General features: G+C 40.3%; 1 protein-coding gene across 6 annotated transcripts in view; it reads right to left on the bottom strand.

The window, feature by feature from the left end:
- MBD5 (methyl-CpG binding domain protein 5) overlaps positions 1-17,470 on the bottom strand; it is a 600,490-nt gene that overhangs the window by 503,272 nt on the left and 79,748 nt on the right. For all 6 annotated transcript variants that reach the window (XM_029605434.1, XM_029605436.1, XM_029605437.1 and 3 more), the window contains exon 2: positions 2,448-2,527. The gene's annotated coding sequence lies outside the window, so the exon portion shown is untranslated. The remainder of the gene's footprint in view (positions 1-2,447; positions 2,528-17,470) is intronic.

Below are 17,470 nucleotides of genomic sequence, written 5' to 3'. Positions count from 1 at the left end.
ACATCACGCTTGCAGTCTGCTTAATTGATCCATGAACTTTTTTCCCCATAGTCAACAGTTTGTCTCTGTCATCAAGTAGCTCTGTTGGTACATTCAGCATACACAGAGTCTTTTGCCTATTGCTTGGATAAAACTGCTTCATTACAACCTGCCTCTCCAATTGTATTTTCTGTGACTAGCTCCTCCACATCAGATGTTACTATGTCTTGCTATTCTCAATTTGAGCCCATTAGCAGTCCTGAGGATGAAAAGTTTCTTAAATCTTTAAGATCCTGCCACTGCTCCCTAGATCACTGCTCTGTTGGCATTCTGCTTGGCTCATTGATTAATTTTATTGAATTTATTCGTTAGCCTTTTAAACCTCTCCCTTACTCAGGGTGTAGTTCCCGAGGAGTTTTTGTTTTTTTTTTAAAGGAAGCTGTGGTAACTTCTGTTTTAAAAAGGCTAAACTGCCTGTTATGAATGTTTGCAGTTATAGGCCCACCTCTAATCTTCCCATCTTGGCCAAACTTCTGGAGAAGCTGGTTTTGGCATAGTGCATCAAATTTATAAAGAACAATCATTTTTTACACCCAAATCAATTCGGCTTTCGGGCTAATCAAAGCACTGAACTTTGCTGCTCTCATTGTCTGATACTCCATTTTGACCAAAGTAATTCCCTAATTTTGTTTTTTTTGGACATCTCAGTCACTTTTGACTGTGTTCAACATTCTACCCTTCTGAATCAGTAGCAGTCTTTGATGGTGTTGTCCTCTCCTGGTTTCACTCTTATTTGACACAGGGTCAATTCCATGTTAAAACTCGTCAGTACTTTTCATCATGGAAACCTTTGTTGAGAGGGATCCCCCAGGGTTCTGCTTTCTTTTCCATGCTGCTCAATTTGTATTTGGCACCCCTATACCCTATTTCCTCTTTCGTGGATGAATTCAAAATCTATGCCGATGATATACAACTAGGGGTACATTTTATAAAAAAGCGCGAGTGCGTACTTTTGTTCGCGCACCAGGCACAAACAAAAGTACGCCGGATTTTATAAGATATGCGCGTATCTTATAAAATCCGGGGTCGGCACACGCTGCCTGTTCCCTCCGAAGCCGCTCCAAAATTGGAGCGGCCTCAGAGGGAACTTTCCTTCCACCTCCCCCTCACCTTCCAATCCCTTTCCCCTACCTAACCCACCCCCCCCCAGCCCTATCTACACCCCCCTACCTTTATTCCCAAAGCTACGCCTGCTCAAGGCAGGCGTAACTCGCACACGCGGGCTGGCTGCCGGCGCGCCACGTTCCGGTCCGGAGGCCACCCCCCGGATGACGCGCCACCGCGACACGCCCCCCAGAAAAGCCCCGGGGCTTGCGCGCACAGGGGGGGTTTGGGGTAGGTTTTCGGGAGTTACGCCTGTAACCCTTTGAAAATCTACCCCCTAGTTTTTCCGGTTACTGCCTCTATTACTGCTGTGTATGAGACCATAGTAAGCTGTATTTCTGCCATAAATTGTTGGCTTAGGAAAAATTGCCTAACTCTCAATCTTATTAAAACTGAAGTTGAATGGCTGAGTAGACTGCTCCCTAATCCTGATTTACCAGATATTATTGTAGACTGTTAGCTCTTGCTTTTGTTACTGTTACTCAATATCTGGGTGTATTACTGGACCCTATTTCCCTTAAGCCTCAATTCAGAGCTGCAGTAAAGTCAGCAATCTTCAAGCTAGGCGTTCTTTACTCCTTGCCTGTTTCAGATTTTAAAACCTTTGTCCAAGCAATCATTATGACCACCTTAGATTTCTTATATGTTGGGATGCAACATTATATGATAGGGGCACTTCAGCTGCTGCAAAATGCGGTGGATTGTTTAATTGTCTCTCATCCTCTTAGAGAGCATATTTCTTCTGGGCTCCAGCAACTTCATTGGCTCCCAAGTATAGGATCCAGTTTAAAGTTAATAACCTTGGTTTACAAAGCAAAATAGAGTTGATGATCCAACTTATCTGGCCAATAAATTGGCTAGATATACTCCCAGTGTAGTTCATTAATCATCCCCCACTGTCAAAATTTGCCAATTGCAAACCATACATGCTAGGGCTTTTTCCATCACTGGTCCTACCCTGTGGAACACTTTATCCGTGGCACTAAGAAACATCATTGATTATCAAACTTCAGAAAACTATTGAAAGCTCATTACTTTTCATGAATTCCTTGTCTCATTATCATGTTCAATTTATATAATCTGTCGAAGTATGATTTGTTGTGAGAATGATTTATTATGTACTGTTGCACTTTTACTTCTTGTTATTATGAACTGCCTATCAAAACATTCCTGATATGGATGTTATAAAAAACTTTGTAAATAAATAAATTAGATCAATTCCCTGATAGATCAGATAACTATACTAAGAAATATTTTCCTATTTCATTTGCTATTTACTTTAATAAAAACTATATTTTACATACCTTAGACATCTGAATGCCAAATTTTGAATATCTTGTCTGCAAACTTTGTTACAAGACCAGCAACCATTATCCATGAACATCTGAAATAAAAGAATACAATTATTGTTTCTGTAACTATTAAAAACATTAAGACACAAACAGGTTATCACAAATGCCATAAAATAACTTAAGCACCACAACAATACCGAATTAAACTAGGATACTGTAATTCAAATCATAAATAAAAGACTGCTCTGCAAAGTTCTTATGAAACAGATACCTGTATAAGGTATATCTCAGTAAATGTGAAAAGCCAGAGATGCAAGGCAAAGGCAAGCCACAATATAAGTCATTTCTCTTACGTATTGTATCACATTTTTGCTAAAGGAATGCTCAGGAGAAGACTAGTGCAGCAAATTCACTGTTAAAAAAAAAAAAGTACTAGAAATGCAGAAATGTGTCTAAGGTCAGTGCCTGCATCCCATCTTAGCTCTAGGCTTGTATTACATGTTTACAGTATTTGCACCTTATACTGATTAGACTTATAGGAATAGCCAAAACTGCAAAAATGTTAAAAAAAATATGTAAACAGTTAAAAGGTATGTTAAGGGTCAGCACAAAATTTTGTTTCTTCCTTCTAGACTCAGTTTACAAAAAAAATAAAAAAATAAAAAAATCACATGACTTACAAGAATTCAATCTTCTTAGCATAGATGTGATATAATTAAGTAAGTAGCTAACTCACAAGCTGATACAGTAAAAGTCACGGTAGAGCTCCTGTGCGCGCGATTCAGTATTCAAATGAGGACCCGTGGTAAAAAGAGGCGCTAGGGACACTAGCGCATCCCTAGCGCCTCTTTTGTTTTTGACAGGAGCGGCGGCTGTCAGTGAGAGTTTGACAGCCACGAGTTCGGAAACCGGACGCTGGCAAAATTGAGCATCCAGTTTTCAATCCGCGAGCTGATTTTAATGTTTTTTTTTAATTATTTTTTACTATTGGGACCTCCGACTTAATATCGCCATGATATTTTTGCTTTTCTGTACACTTTCCCGGTGCCAGCAGAAATTAACACCTACCTTTGGGTAGGCGCTAATTTCGGAAAGTAAAATGTGCGGCTTGGCTGCACATTTTACTTACTGAATTGCGCGGGAATAACTAATAGGGCAAATAACATGCATTTGCATGTTGCGGGTGCTATTAGTTTCGGGAGGGTTGGCCGCACGTTTTTGACGCGCTATTATCCCTTACTGAATAAGGGGTAAAGCTAGCGCGTCGAAAAAGTGCATCAAAACACGGGCTAACAGTGCGCTCCACCGGAGCGCACTGTACTGTATCGGCCTGTATCTGGTGTGCAAATTAGAGGTGGTGACTTATTTAACCTAATGTATCACTAACATTCTATGAGACTGCTCCTTCATTTCCCTTGCTAGTAACTGCACTCTTTTGGGTTATCTCAATAAATGACTTCTTTTATAGCTGCTGCTAAGCATTTCTTTATAGCCAACAATTATTTTAGCAATCCAGATAGGACCCAACCCCATAATCCCCAGCTCTGGAGGCTGATATTAAAAATGTGCATGCTCAAAGACTGCTCACTGGCAGTTTTCCTAGAGTCCCTTATTCACTGACAGGGAAAGAAAAATAATTGTTGGGGAGGGACTGGGAAGCAGTATGTTTGTTTAAAAATGGAATGTTTTAATATATTTGTTTAATTATATATGCCAACTCTTAAAACCACTTCGTGCACTATTGTAAGTAGCGGTATATAAAATCTTTCAATAAATAAATAAATCTCTGGACTCTATTCCCTCACCCTTTATTGGTAAGGAAACATTTACACTTCTTTTTTAAATTAATTTCAATTGGCTTAAATATTTTATAAGACATAAAATATTGGAAAGTAAACAAATATATTGAAGCTGGATATTTCGGTTTTAATTTGATCATCCCAATATCTGATTTCATATACATGGATTGTCCTTTTATCTTAACTGTTCTGAAAATATATGGTCACCCTTTACCATCATCTCTTTTTTGACTTTTCATGAAATGACACATATGGCCATAGGAAGAAAATGCTTCTTATAAGGTTTGGAAAACCTATATCATGTGTGCACACTATAACCTTTCACTGTAAATGCAAATTGACTCCATGCATATGCCAAAAGCTCAAGACTGCCAATATTGTTTGATAATGGACAGAATTCTAATACTGATACCATAGTGGCAAAAATTTATTGCTCAAGGATTGCATTCTTCGCTCAAATGTACTGTATCTTTGCCTTGACAGTGATCAAAGAATTTCATAATTAGGTAATTTAACAAATGACCACTGCTATGGGTATGCAACCCAAACCTCATTAGCCAAACTGAATAGATGAACAAAACTGACTAAAGTCATAGAATAAACTGTATTACCCTAGCCCAGTGGTTCTCAACCAGTGTGTCGGGACAAGTGGTGGAACGTGTGTTACCAAAATTTTGACATAGCAAGCTTATGCTTTCTAAACAGCCACATGTGCTTGCTGCTTGAGGAGAGTACAGAGTAAGAAGCTGATACTTAAAATTTATCATTTCTGCTCCCTGCTGCTGCTTTTTCCTCAACCCTGGCAATCACTGCCACCACCAATCCAAGCCAAAAGTGTTACGGTCATGTTATGAATGCCGGCTGCGGGACTCGGCCGGGCTCTCACCTGCCTTGCTGTCGGCTCCTGCCATGGCTGGGCCTCTCCGTGGCAGCATCTCCACGAGGGAGACACCGCTGAGCTTCTGCTGCAAACCCCGCCCCTTAGGCACGCGCAAGAGCTCGGGTTTTAAAGGGGCCATGGCGGGAAACCTTGGCCCGGCCCTTAGGATGATGTCACACCCCACTGGGTATTTAAACCCAGCAGCTGCTTCTATGCTTTGCAATGAGGTTTACTCATCTGAGTTACTAGTTGCTGCGTTCCTTTTTTTTTTTTTTTTAATTTTTTATTTAGAACTTTTCAAATAATTATCAAGATACAGAATCAGAAGGATTTTAACATTTCTTTGAACATCCCAAAATACAATTACAGAAATTACAGAATTTCCTTTTCTGTACAGATATATTAAATACAAGGAAAATAGAGACATTGCATAACAGTTGTTATCTAAGCAGTGATTAAAGTATAATTATTCCTAAACCAGAAATCATTATTGTTAAACTTCATCTTATATTCTTTTAACCCTTTTTCTATAGGAGACTTTAAGAGTGAGAGTCCAGGTACAATCTCAATTGTTCAGGATAATTAAAAATGTATCTGGAGTTTTGAAATAAAATTAAACGACATGGAAATCTGAGTATGAATTTTGCCCCTCTCTCCACCACTTCAGCTCTCAGAGATAAATTTACTCCGTCTAAGTTGGGTGGACCGGGCTATATCTGGAAAAATTCTAAGATTTTGCCCATACAAATGTAACTTTTGGTTTCTAATACAAAATCCCTTTCAGTGAGAAATGTAAATTGTACAATTAAAGTAGCCCTAGTAGAAACATTAAGTTCAGATGATTTCTCTAATATATCTGTTAGATTTAAATTTGTAACAGCCTGGTCTTCCATACATTGACTTCCTTCTACCACCTGCCTCTGTGGCAAATAGTAGATTCTCGAAAACATTGGAATAGCAGATTCTGAAAATTTCAGCACATTTACCAAATAACTTTTAAACAGATCATTATTTATTTAAAAATGTTTATATACCGCTTTTACAATTCGAAAGAATTAATCAAAACGGTTTACAACCAAACATGCATAATAATAAAAACATAACAGTTAAAACAAATTAAAACTAACAATTAAAATAATAACACAATAAACATTCAAGACCTGCGGTTTTTTTTTAAACAATAAAATAACAAACGGAGTGAATGAAAAATAAATTTCGTATGGGTATTATATGAATTGTAGAAGATGGAACTGTTGTAATGAATGAATGAATGTTTTTATTATGAATTAAAAGATAAGGAGTATGCTTTCTGAAATAGATAAGTCTTAAGTGATTTTTTGAACTGTTGAGTAGAAGAGGTGAGACGAAGATGATCTGGGAGTGAATTCCATAAAACAGGACCTGCAACTGAAAATGCTCTTTTTCTGGTTATTTCGAATTTTGCCAATTTGACGGTGGGGATATCTAATACATTTTTTGAAAAGGATCTAAGATGTCTAGAGGGTTTATATATACGGAGATTTGTACATAGCCAAGTAGAAGAGGTGTTATAGATAAGAGAATGGATGATTGATAATACTTTGAATTGAATTCGATACTTAATCGGTAACCAATGAAGAGAAAGTAAGACCGGAGTAATGTGAGTTCTACGTGAGGTACCTACAAGCAACCGAGCGGCAGAATTCTGGATCAATTGTAAAGGGTATAAAGCAGAGTCAGATAATCCTAAGAATAAGGCATTACAATAATCCATACCCGAAAAAATTAGGGACTGTAAAACTGTACGATAATCGTTGAAAAACAGAAGAGGTCGAATTCTTTTCAATAAATGCAATTTATAGAAGGATTTTTTTGTTATGTTAGAAATATGATTAGCCATAGAAAGGTTGGAGTTAATTGTAATACCTAAACTAACAGAAGAGGTGCTGACAGGGATTTGAATATTTTTGAAGCTTAAATGAGAAGGAGGGCCTATGATAGATTCTGAAATAGATGAGAGATGTGTAATCATGGTTTTTGAAGGGTTCAATTTTAGACGATTGTGGTCTAACCAGGTATTGATAGTAGAAAGGACCAAAGATATTAACGAAAAAGTTTCCGACCATGAATTATTAAAGGGAACAAGCAACTGAATATCGTCTGCATAAATACGAAAATAAACATTTAGAGTTGTGAGGATGTGACAAAGGGGAAGCAGATATATATTAAAAAGTATTGGAGACAGAGATGAACCTTGTGGAACACCAGTTGAGGAAATATATGAATCTGAGCAATGATTGTTAACATGTACATATAAAGAACGGTTAGTTAGAAAAGATCAAAACCAGGAAAGAACAGTAGATTGAATGCCTATGGACTGTAAACCTGATAGGAGTATTTGGTGATTCAGGGTATCGAACGCAGTGGAAATATCTAAAGAAATGAGGATGTAATCTGTGTAGGCGTCGAACCCACGAAAAACTGTATCAAAACATGAAAGTAATAAAGTTTCTGTCGAGTGGCCTTTCCTAAAACCATGCTGGCCTGCATGCAAAAGATCATTGTCACTTAAAAAATTAGAAAGTTGATTTAAGACCACCGATTCAATAAGTTTGGCTAGTGAAGGGATCAATGCTATTGGTCTTAGATTACTAAGATCTAGAGGATCTTTTGATTTATTTTTTTGAATAGGAAGAATTGCGATTTTCTTTAAATTATCAGGAAAAATACCAGAAGATAAAGATTGGTTGACTAAATCGCTCAGAAACTGACATGTATAGGGAGCAATAGCTTTAAATAATTTTCCTGTACAGGGATTGAGAGGAGAATTGGTTGTTTTTTGTTTCTGTATTATTTTCAGAATAGAGGATTCCGAAATAAGGTCAAATTCAGTCCAGGATAGCTGCGATGGAGGATCTTTGAAAATAGGAACTGGCAAATGCTGAAATTCTTTAGAAATTGTTTCAATTTTGTTTTGAAAATGACATGCTATTTTATTACAGTCATCTATGTTGTAGTTAGAATTATTGGATTTATTGATTGTGGTTAAAGATTTTACTATATTAAACAAAACGTTAGGATTACCATGGGCTTCGACAATTTTTTTTTTTTTTTTTTTTTTTTAGAGAAAAAAGATTTTTTTGCTTTGTTGATTTCTTTGTTGTAACGCCTCAAGGTACTATTGTAATCATTCTTTGTCTGTGTGGATTTGTTCTGCCTCCATTTATGTTCTTTTAATCTAACGAGGGATTTGAGAGTGCGCAGAGATTGAGAGAACCAGGGAGTATTGTTTTTTTCTTTTTTTGGAGTGAATTTTTTCAAAGGGGCTAAAGAGTCTAGAGTAGTGGAAATAATAGAATTCCAGGTATTTACTGTATCTGAACATGAGGACGCAGTCTGAAAAACTGATTGAGCAGGTAATGCTTCAATAAATGACTCTGAAGAAACAAATTTCCTTTTCCATAATACTTGAGAACTACTTGTTCTAAGAACGGGGGATTGAACACTTAATTTGAACTGGATAAGAAAATGGTCTGACCAAGGTATAGGTACAATACTAATATGTTTAGGTAGCAGGGAAACATAAGATGAATTACAAAATAAAAGGTCTAAAGTATGTCCACGTTGGTGGGTAGGTTCCTGAATTAATTGTTCCCAACCAAGGCCTGCTAATGCATCTAAGAAAGTCGAGTCAATATTAGATAAAGTAGAAGAATTTATATGTAAATTAAAGTCTCCTATTAATATAGTTTTTGATAAATCTACCGGAAGGGTTGAAATAACTTCTAGGAAACTAGATAGCTCAGCATGCAAATATCTCGGAGGACAATAGATCAGACATATATTTAAAGCTGTTGTCGTAATTAACATTATTTCTAAAGCATGAGGAAGAGAGATGTGTACTTTAACAGGATTTAGTGAGGACTTTATAATAGCTAATAAGCCACCTCCCTTACGATTAAGTCTGGGTTCTGATCTGGATACATAATCTGTTGAATTAAAATTGTTCCAAATTACTGTGTCAGAGTCTGTTAACCATGACTCCACTATTAAGAAAAAATCTGGTTTCTGTGCATGTATTAAATCTAATAAGACAGGGATCTTCCTACGAATGGATTGGGCATTACAAAATATAAATGATAAAGTAGAAAGAAGTAACGTAGTACATAACGACGGAATAATAGACAACAGATTAGAATTATCACCTTTGTTTGAGGTACAATTGGTAGCGTAGGTATTATATTTTTTTTTTCTAAGACTAGGGGACAACACGTTATATTTACCTCGACCTGACACCACTGGTATATCCATGGTTTTCTGCTAACAATCTGTTGCTGCTCAAAGGCACTGAATCAAATAACGAAGGTCAGAACTAAGGGGCAAGAACAAAGGGGCAGGCCCCTTGTTTGCGCTCCTTCGTCGCGTGACGCCGGACAGTGTCACTGCTAACTTTATAGTGAGTCGCCCTCTGATGATGTTGAAGTTGGGGGCGTGGCCGCTCTTCGGCGTCACTATAGCTGCGGGAAAGATGAAAATGTAAAGTGGAGCTGAGTTCCAAAGTCCAAACAGCTGATAGAGCTCTCGGATGGTAATTAGAGCTTTCGTGAAGACAAGGGCAGTGAGCCCCTCCGCTGTCACCGCTAACTTTATAGTGAGTCGCCCTCTGATGATGTTGAAGTTGGGGGCGTGGCCGCTCTCTTCGGCGTCACTATAGCCGCGGGAAAGATGAAAATGTAAAGTGGAGCTGAGTTCCAAAGTCCAAACAGCTGATAGAGCTCTCGGATGGTAATTAGAGCTTTCGCGGAGACAAGGGCAGTGAGCCCCTCCGCTGTCACCGCTAACTTTATAGTGAGTCGCCCTCTGATGATGTTGAAGTTGGGGGCGTGGCCGCTCTCTTCGGCGTCACTATAGCCGCGGGAAAGATGAAAATGTAAAGTGGAGCTGAGTTCCAAAGTCCAAACAGCTGATAGAGCTCTCGGATGGTAATTAGAGCTTTCGCGGAGAAATCAGATGGATTTTTGGGAAATTTAAAACTTTCTAATTTGATTTTCCAGTAATTCAAGTTTATCACTAGAAATCTTTTCAGATTTAATCAAATTAGACTGACTTTTTCAATTTCGGCTACCTTCCCCCTCAGTAATATTTACTAAACTCTCCAATTTCTCCACCTTCTGATGTGTAGCCACATTTTGATTTAATATGTTTTGTACCTTAATTGACAAATCATTAATGGATTTCTGCATTAATACAATCATACTTCCTATCTCTTCAAGAGAAATTTTTTTGAAATTTTTTTTTAAATTAAAGATGGATATTTCCCTTGGAATTGTAACCTGGATTTTCTCTTCCCTTATTCCTATAGATGCCTTTCCTTCTTGGTAGGAAGCATTCCCTTCTCCAAGCTCCTTAGAACCCCCTCCTTCAGGGCTCTCCGAGGATACAGATATTTTATCTGTTCCTCTGGAGGAACCAGAAACTGGTGAAATTAGTAAATGTTCAGGTAAAAGTTTTTCTATCCTACCCGTTGGAGGCTCTGGACTCACAGGGGCACCGGGACTCAATGATGTTTCAATTAGTCCAGGACTCAGTTCCTGCTCCAATCTGTTAACTCCAGCGGCTTGACCCGGTGCATTTGATGAAGTTCTACTAAAGCAGTCCTCAATCCGTGGCTGACTCGTAGTTGAAATAGGTGTAGAGGCAATTTCTTTGACACGGGCGTTCCTTTTTGTATGTGGCATAATAGGATTAATCTAATTTACAACTGAAATAATAACTACCACGGAGTAGGGCAGCTCCTTCGAAACAACAATGGTCTTTTCTTTTGTCAATGTCTCTAAGGACCGCTGGAAATTCCAAGGAAGGAAATTCTTCGCCGTTCTTCACCGGGCTAAGCTGGGCAAAGCCGTGCGCCCCTTGATTTAATTAAATTTACTTGAACTTTTTCTATCTCTTCAACCTTTTGTTCTAATTTTATCACTGATTTTTCTATTTTTTCAGTTTTTATCTGCAAAATTTTGTTATTATCTAAACTTTGTTGAACTGTCTTTGTCAAGTCATTGATAGATTTTTGAATTAAAAGAATCAAACCACCAATTTCCTCCATAGTAAATTTTGTGGGAGCAATTACTGATAGACCAGCTAGCATTTCCGCCTGTCTGCCTTCCATCTTTTCTACCCTAGAGGCCAAAACGGTACTACTGCCCTGACTCTGGTTAATTACCACTTGGGATTTAGGGGTCTGTTGTGGGAGATCTATTCCCACTACCCCCCTTTTATCCGAAGATGATAAGAAAGCCAGAGTCTGGGTGGTATCCTCAAATGTAAATTCACCTCCTCCTCTTCCCGTTGGTGGCTCAGGTGTTAAGGGAGCACCAGGGCTTAATGATGTCTCATAAGTCAGGGGAATGTGTTCCTGCTCCTGAACTCCAGTCCCAGCGACTTCTGCACCTGGTATTAATATAGTTCCTCCAAAAAAACTCCTGAATTCGGGGTTGATTGCTATCAATCACTGGTGTTGATGTTGTTACTATCTTCCCCTTCCTCTTAGTATGTGGCATCACTATGAGGAAGGGGCAACACTATTTCAATTAAGTGAAGAAAACAACATTTCAAATACAATGTTCAATTAGGAGCCTGGTGACTCAGTTTGTATTAAACAGGTTCCGATGGCTACTGATTCCGAAAAGCATCAAGCAAAACAGTCACTTTACCTCCCGACTTCCTGGTGTGTTTCTTCTCATGTAGCGGCGTTCTCCGGCGAAGCCGGCTAAGCCGGGCGCCCCTTAGGCGCGGCTTTGGCGACGCGCCGACGGCGATGCGCCGTTCAGACGTCGATTTTGTGGACGTCTGAAACGGCACCTCCCTCTGACGTCAGACCCGAAAGGGGTCGAAGCAATCACTGCAGTAGAGAGCCTCAAGCTGCTATTCAGTAGAAAAAGATATCCAAACACAGAGAAACTCACTCGGCCTTGGGCGCGCGTGGCTTAGGTGTCGCGCCGCAACCGCGTCTGTCTTATAGTCCAAAGCTCCTCCCACTCACCAGTGGGAGAAGAGTGAAGAAAATCAAAATAGCGAGGCTTACCAAGCAAACCTCTGAGGTAAAGTCTCCAGCTGCCACTAGTTGCTGCATTCCTGATCTTCCTGCCCAGCCTCCGTGTTCCTGCTCTGCTCCTATACTCCTGCTCCAGTTCCCGATTCCTCTTCGGCTTGTCTTTCTGGTTCCTGACTTCGGCTTCGCTCCTGGTACCCCTGTTTGCTGCCTGCCTTGATCCTTGGTTGTCTTCGGTCTCCACTAGCCTGCTGCCTGTCCTGACTTCTGGTTCGCTTCATCAACTTGCATCGCTGCTGCCTGCCTCGACCTCCGGATTCCCTTGATTACGTTCCACTGCCGCCTGCCTCGACTTGGACTGTGCTCTGACTATTCTTCACCAGGAGACCCCACCTAAGTCCTGCTGGCCCCATCAGTAACCAAGGGCTCAACCTGCGGTGAACGGGGGTTGGTATAGGTGAAGGTCTCCTGGCCCTGATCCACCTCCCAGCCTCGGGGTCCGCTGAAGGCCTTCCCTCAGCAGTTGCCAACTATCTTCAAGCCGGCTCAAGGGTCCACTTCTCAACAGGTCATGCTGTATCCTGCCCCACCTCTCCCTCCTCCGTTTTCAGGAGTTTGTTTTTCTCTGATTGCTTGTTTATAATTTATGGTCTTTTATTCTGTATTAAATATGAGTCAGTGTGCATTCTGCATGTTTGACAGAGGTGAGGGATTCTACAAACTAGGATGTAGATCCTGTGTAGTAATCTAGAGCAGTCTGGCTTTCTTTGTTTTTCGAATAGTAAGTGTACTGTGTTATATATTTGCAGTCTTAGTTTTTCATAGGTAAGGTTGTTGCTTTTCAATTCCTGGGTGTTAGTACTCTTATGGTATGGCTGGTGGGTGTTGCATCCGTCGGTCTCTGTGCCTCACCTTTCTTCCTGCTCTCTCCTCAAGTCTTGGGAAAATGGCTGCTGCTGCATCTTCATGCCGCTCTCTCCACTGTCCCCAGATCGGCAACGGTGTTCGCCATGATTTTCCTGAGGGCCTCCTAAGGTGCGCGCGTGCAGTGCACACCACCCACGTCTTTATCCATGTCATGGTGGGATCCTCGGCAGTGTCCCCTCCGAGTGAAGTCATCATATCCTGGTATTTAGCCTGCCCTTCGTTTGAGTTAGCAAGGATTGGATTGCTTCTGGTCTAAGCTGCTCTGCCGCTTCCCAGCCCCGTTCCTCGGGGGCCGTCCTGCTCTATTTCAGGTACCTATCTTGGGATACCGGGTACTCGCTCCTCGAGGGCCTGCTCTCCCTAATCTGGTGCCTGCCACTGAACAACTTCTGCCTGCCAGGACCTTCAACAATACAGCTTCTACTTCAGTGAGTACTAACCCTTTCAAGTCTGTCTCACCTTCAGCTTCAGCGCTCTGTGTCTACATCTGGGACCTGTCCCTGCTTCACCGCGCTGCCTACCACCTACTCGAGTGTGAGACTGGTCTCCTCTGCTGAGGACCCCTTGACTACTTCACTGCTGCCCACTCCCCGGGCAGTACCATCGAACTGTACAATAAATACAACTTCTCTGTGTCTGCATGTATAGAGTCCAGCCTAGTACTGCGGTTCCTCATGAGGCTCCTCCCCATGGGAGTGGCCATCACCACAGTACCCAAGAATCCACTCCAACACCTCATAACAAAAACAGTGTGTCATATAATTTCTAAATGCCTTTTTAGTAGGTTTTCATGTTATTTCATAAAGTTGCTAGCAGGGAAAGGATTTTGAAGTACTATTACTGAGGGGGTATCAGAATTTGAATATTTTTTTTGCTTGGTGAATTGAAAGGGAAAATATCCTAACTCTGCTTTGTATAAACTCCAGAAGAGGTCAGAACTTTGAGGTTGACAGTGAAATCCATGAGAGTTTGTCCGTATCAAAAAACTATGTGCTGCAAATGCATATCAGTCCCAAATTTCTCACTGATTTAGCAAGCAAAGATTAACATTTTTGTGAAAAAAATATTTAATGATATTTTATAAGCAGTTATTGAAATGAAAGAATGTTATCTTTCTCCTGCATCATTTTCAATAAGATAGAGGATTTCTTTTTTTTTTTTTTTTTTTTAGTATAGCTGTTAAATGTAGTGTGCAATGAGTCACACACGTGAATATCATCTATCAGGTGTGTCATGATGAAAACAAGGTTAAGATCACTGCCTTAGCCAGCGGTATTGCCGGCAGTCTTGCTAAAACACTAAATATGGATCTATGTGAAGTGATTACTGGGCATACCATGCCAACACCCAATATCCCTAGCTCCAGGCATATACTTGATTGAACGGGATTTGTTTCAACTAATAGATTCAATGATTTTATATTACAAAATATTAACTAAAGCTTTTTCTAAGACCTCTCAACAGATTAAAGTTGCATTACCAAAGACTACAAGGTGACATCACACATAGCATACAACCTAGTGACATGATCTTGATCTGAAACGTTTTTCAGGGAACAACTCTCGAATCATGCTGGCAAGAAATATTACTCACCACACCTAGTGTCATGAAAATTAAAGGCCCGTGAAAGTTAAAGGCAAGAAAGCCTGGATCCATGCATTCCAAAGCTAGGGCGGGAAGTAGATGACTGCATTGACAAGGATGAGAAGTAGGCAGATATACCCTCTACTGGATGTAAAAATACTAAAACTGTTGTGATATATCTTCATGTTACCAGATGCCCAAATTATGGATTTGTTCAAACTGTTTCTATAAATGATAGTAATTCTTAACACCCCAGTTTCTCCATTTCCCAGTGCTTAATGGGTCCCAACTTCCATTTAAACAAAATAACCTTCCTACACACATCCATATCACAATGCCAGACCTCTTGCTAGAAGACCCACAGGATTCCATGGTTTCTGGGAGCCCCGTTTCCCCAATTAGGTGTAGCTAACTAGAACTGCTAATCATATCTCAGCCCTAGTAGTAAAATCCTTAATAAAGCTACTAATGGGCCAGAATTGTCTTGCTATCCCCTTTGGTGTTAACTAGTACTAGAGACCTACCCATTTCCTAGCAACACTTATGTTAAACTGCACATTTCTTTTTGCATACAGGCCATTTCCTGTGCAACTCCGTATTTCAAATGCTGACGTGTCTACAAAGGGTCAGAGCCTCCAGCAATAAGACTACTACTTTGTATTCTGATGAACCAAGACTTGGAACTGCTTTGACTGCATAAGTGTTATGGTTATGAGGTGTTGGAATGGATTCTTGGGTACTGCGGTGATGGCCACTCCCATGGGGAGGAGCCCCTGCAGTACTAGGCTAGACAGCTCGATGGTACTGCCCGGGGAGCGGTCAGCAGTGAAGGTAACCCAGTCCTCAGCAGAGGAGACCAGTCTCACACTCGAGTAGGTGGTAGGCAGCGCGGCGTAGCAGGGACAGGTTCCGGATGTAGACAGAGCGCTGAAGCTGAAGGTGAGACAGACGGAAAGGGTTAGTACTCACTGAAGTAGAAGCTGTATTGTTGAAGGTCCTGGCAGGCAGAAATTGTTCAGTGGCAGGCACCAGATTAGGGAGAGCAGGCCCTCGAGGAGAGAGTACCCGGTACCTGAAATAGAGCAGAAGGGCCCCCGAGGAGTGGGTACCCAGGTTAGTGAAGAAATACCCCGAAGGGCAGAGAGAGCTTCCTGCAGCAGCTGGGAAGCGGCAAAGCAGCTTAGACTGGAGGCAGTCCAATCCTTGCTAATTCAGTTTGTTAGCAAAACGAAGGGCAGGCTAAAACCAGGATGTGATGACATCACTCAGAAGGGACGCCCCCGAGGTTCCCACCATGACGTGGATGGCATATGTGCGCGCAACCTAGGAGGCCCTCAGGAAAATTATGGTGAACACCGTCGCCGTTGCTGATCCAGGGACACCGGAGAGAGCGGCATTAAGACACGGCAGAAGCCATCTTCCCAAGGCTTGAGGAGAGAGAAGGAAGAAAGGTGAGGCACAGAGATTGAAGCAGTCTGAAACCGACGGATGCAACACTAAGTCCCAAAAGACCTTCTTATATTTTCTTTTTAAATCAAAGTCATTATGATATTTTTTCCAAATATTTTCTACTCTTTCAACAAGCTGCAGTTTATCTAATTATAGTAGCACTAGAACTCCTAAGACTTCCTAAGTATAGATGCCCAAAGTGATTTAGAGGTTTGGGAAGAAACCAGCTTACATAATTGCTGTTATTGCAATTATTTTTATCTCTCTTTTTGTTTTATGCCTTGGTGGCCAATGTGTAATCAAACTCTGCCGTAAGTCTACTTTAAAATTAATTATTTCTGCAATAACTTCCCACTGCCTGATAATTACACACCAATACAGAGTTTAAGTGTGTAATTTTTATGAGAGGAAAAATACTGTCATATTGTTATAGTGATTGTATGCAGTCTTAAGCTTCATGCTTCTCGATTTTCAGTTTTCCCTCAGTATTATAGAGAGAGTACTGCATTTTTTGCTAAGAACAGACAAACAGCACTACATATGAGAAGCAGTTCCACCCACCCCAGCACTTCCTTTTTCTAGCATGAAGTTTGCAAAGTTTCAAGGTCATACCTGGCACTTGCTCAGGATGGAATGTGCTAGGTTTAAAGCCATTGATAACATGGCAATTATAAGCGGTGGACAAAAAAAAAAAAGACAAGAAGTCCACCATTTTAGAGTACATACGCAGTAAAGTTTTTCTTATTAGCAGTTTGGCAATATAACAAAAAAGGCTATATAAAGAAGTCCAGATGGCATATGTCCTATCCCAAGGTGCATAAAATCTTCAGCACCTCAAACTTCATCCAGATTCCCTGCAGAGAAATGACTATAGAGATCTCCAGTGCTGATCTGTCTCCAAACAAGAACTCCCTTGGCTGATTCACCCATCTGGGAGGCACGGAGACAGCCTTATTAAGAAAGGTGACAACTTCTGCTAGCCTTTTGTATATAATTATACCCTTTTAGTTGGGGAAATTACTTTTGCATAATGTGCTGATAAATTATATAGTATACATTTTGTTTTGTTAATTGTCTCAGGACTTCTCATAAGCATGTGTGTGTGTGTGTCTCTGTGTGTAGGTAGATAGATATATACTACAGAAAAATATAGCTTGACATTATTTCAGATCAACTCTTAAATGGCACCCAACAGTTTTAAAAGGGATTTATACAATATAATAATGAACCACAAATCCCTTTTAGAACAATTTTCACATAAAATCTACATTACTAGTTACCCCGATATCGGGTGATACATCTGATGTAACCAAAATTTTTTTTAAACACAATCTCTTTTACCCGAAAAGAAATATTATGATGAGAAGAG

This window comes from Rhinatrema bivittatum, chromosome 6 (assembly GCF_901001135.1).
Source record: "Rhinatrema bivittatum chromosome 6, aRhiBiv1.1, whole genome shotgun sequence".
Lineage (NCBI taxonomy): Eukaryota > Metazoa > Chordata > Amphibia > Gymnophiona > Rhinatrematidae > Rhinatrema > Rhinatrema bivittatum.
The sequence above is the reverse complement of the archived record's forward strand: the minus strand, read 5'-3'. Positions and strand labels throughout refer to the sequence as shown.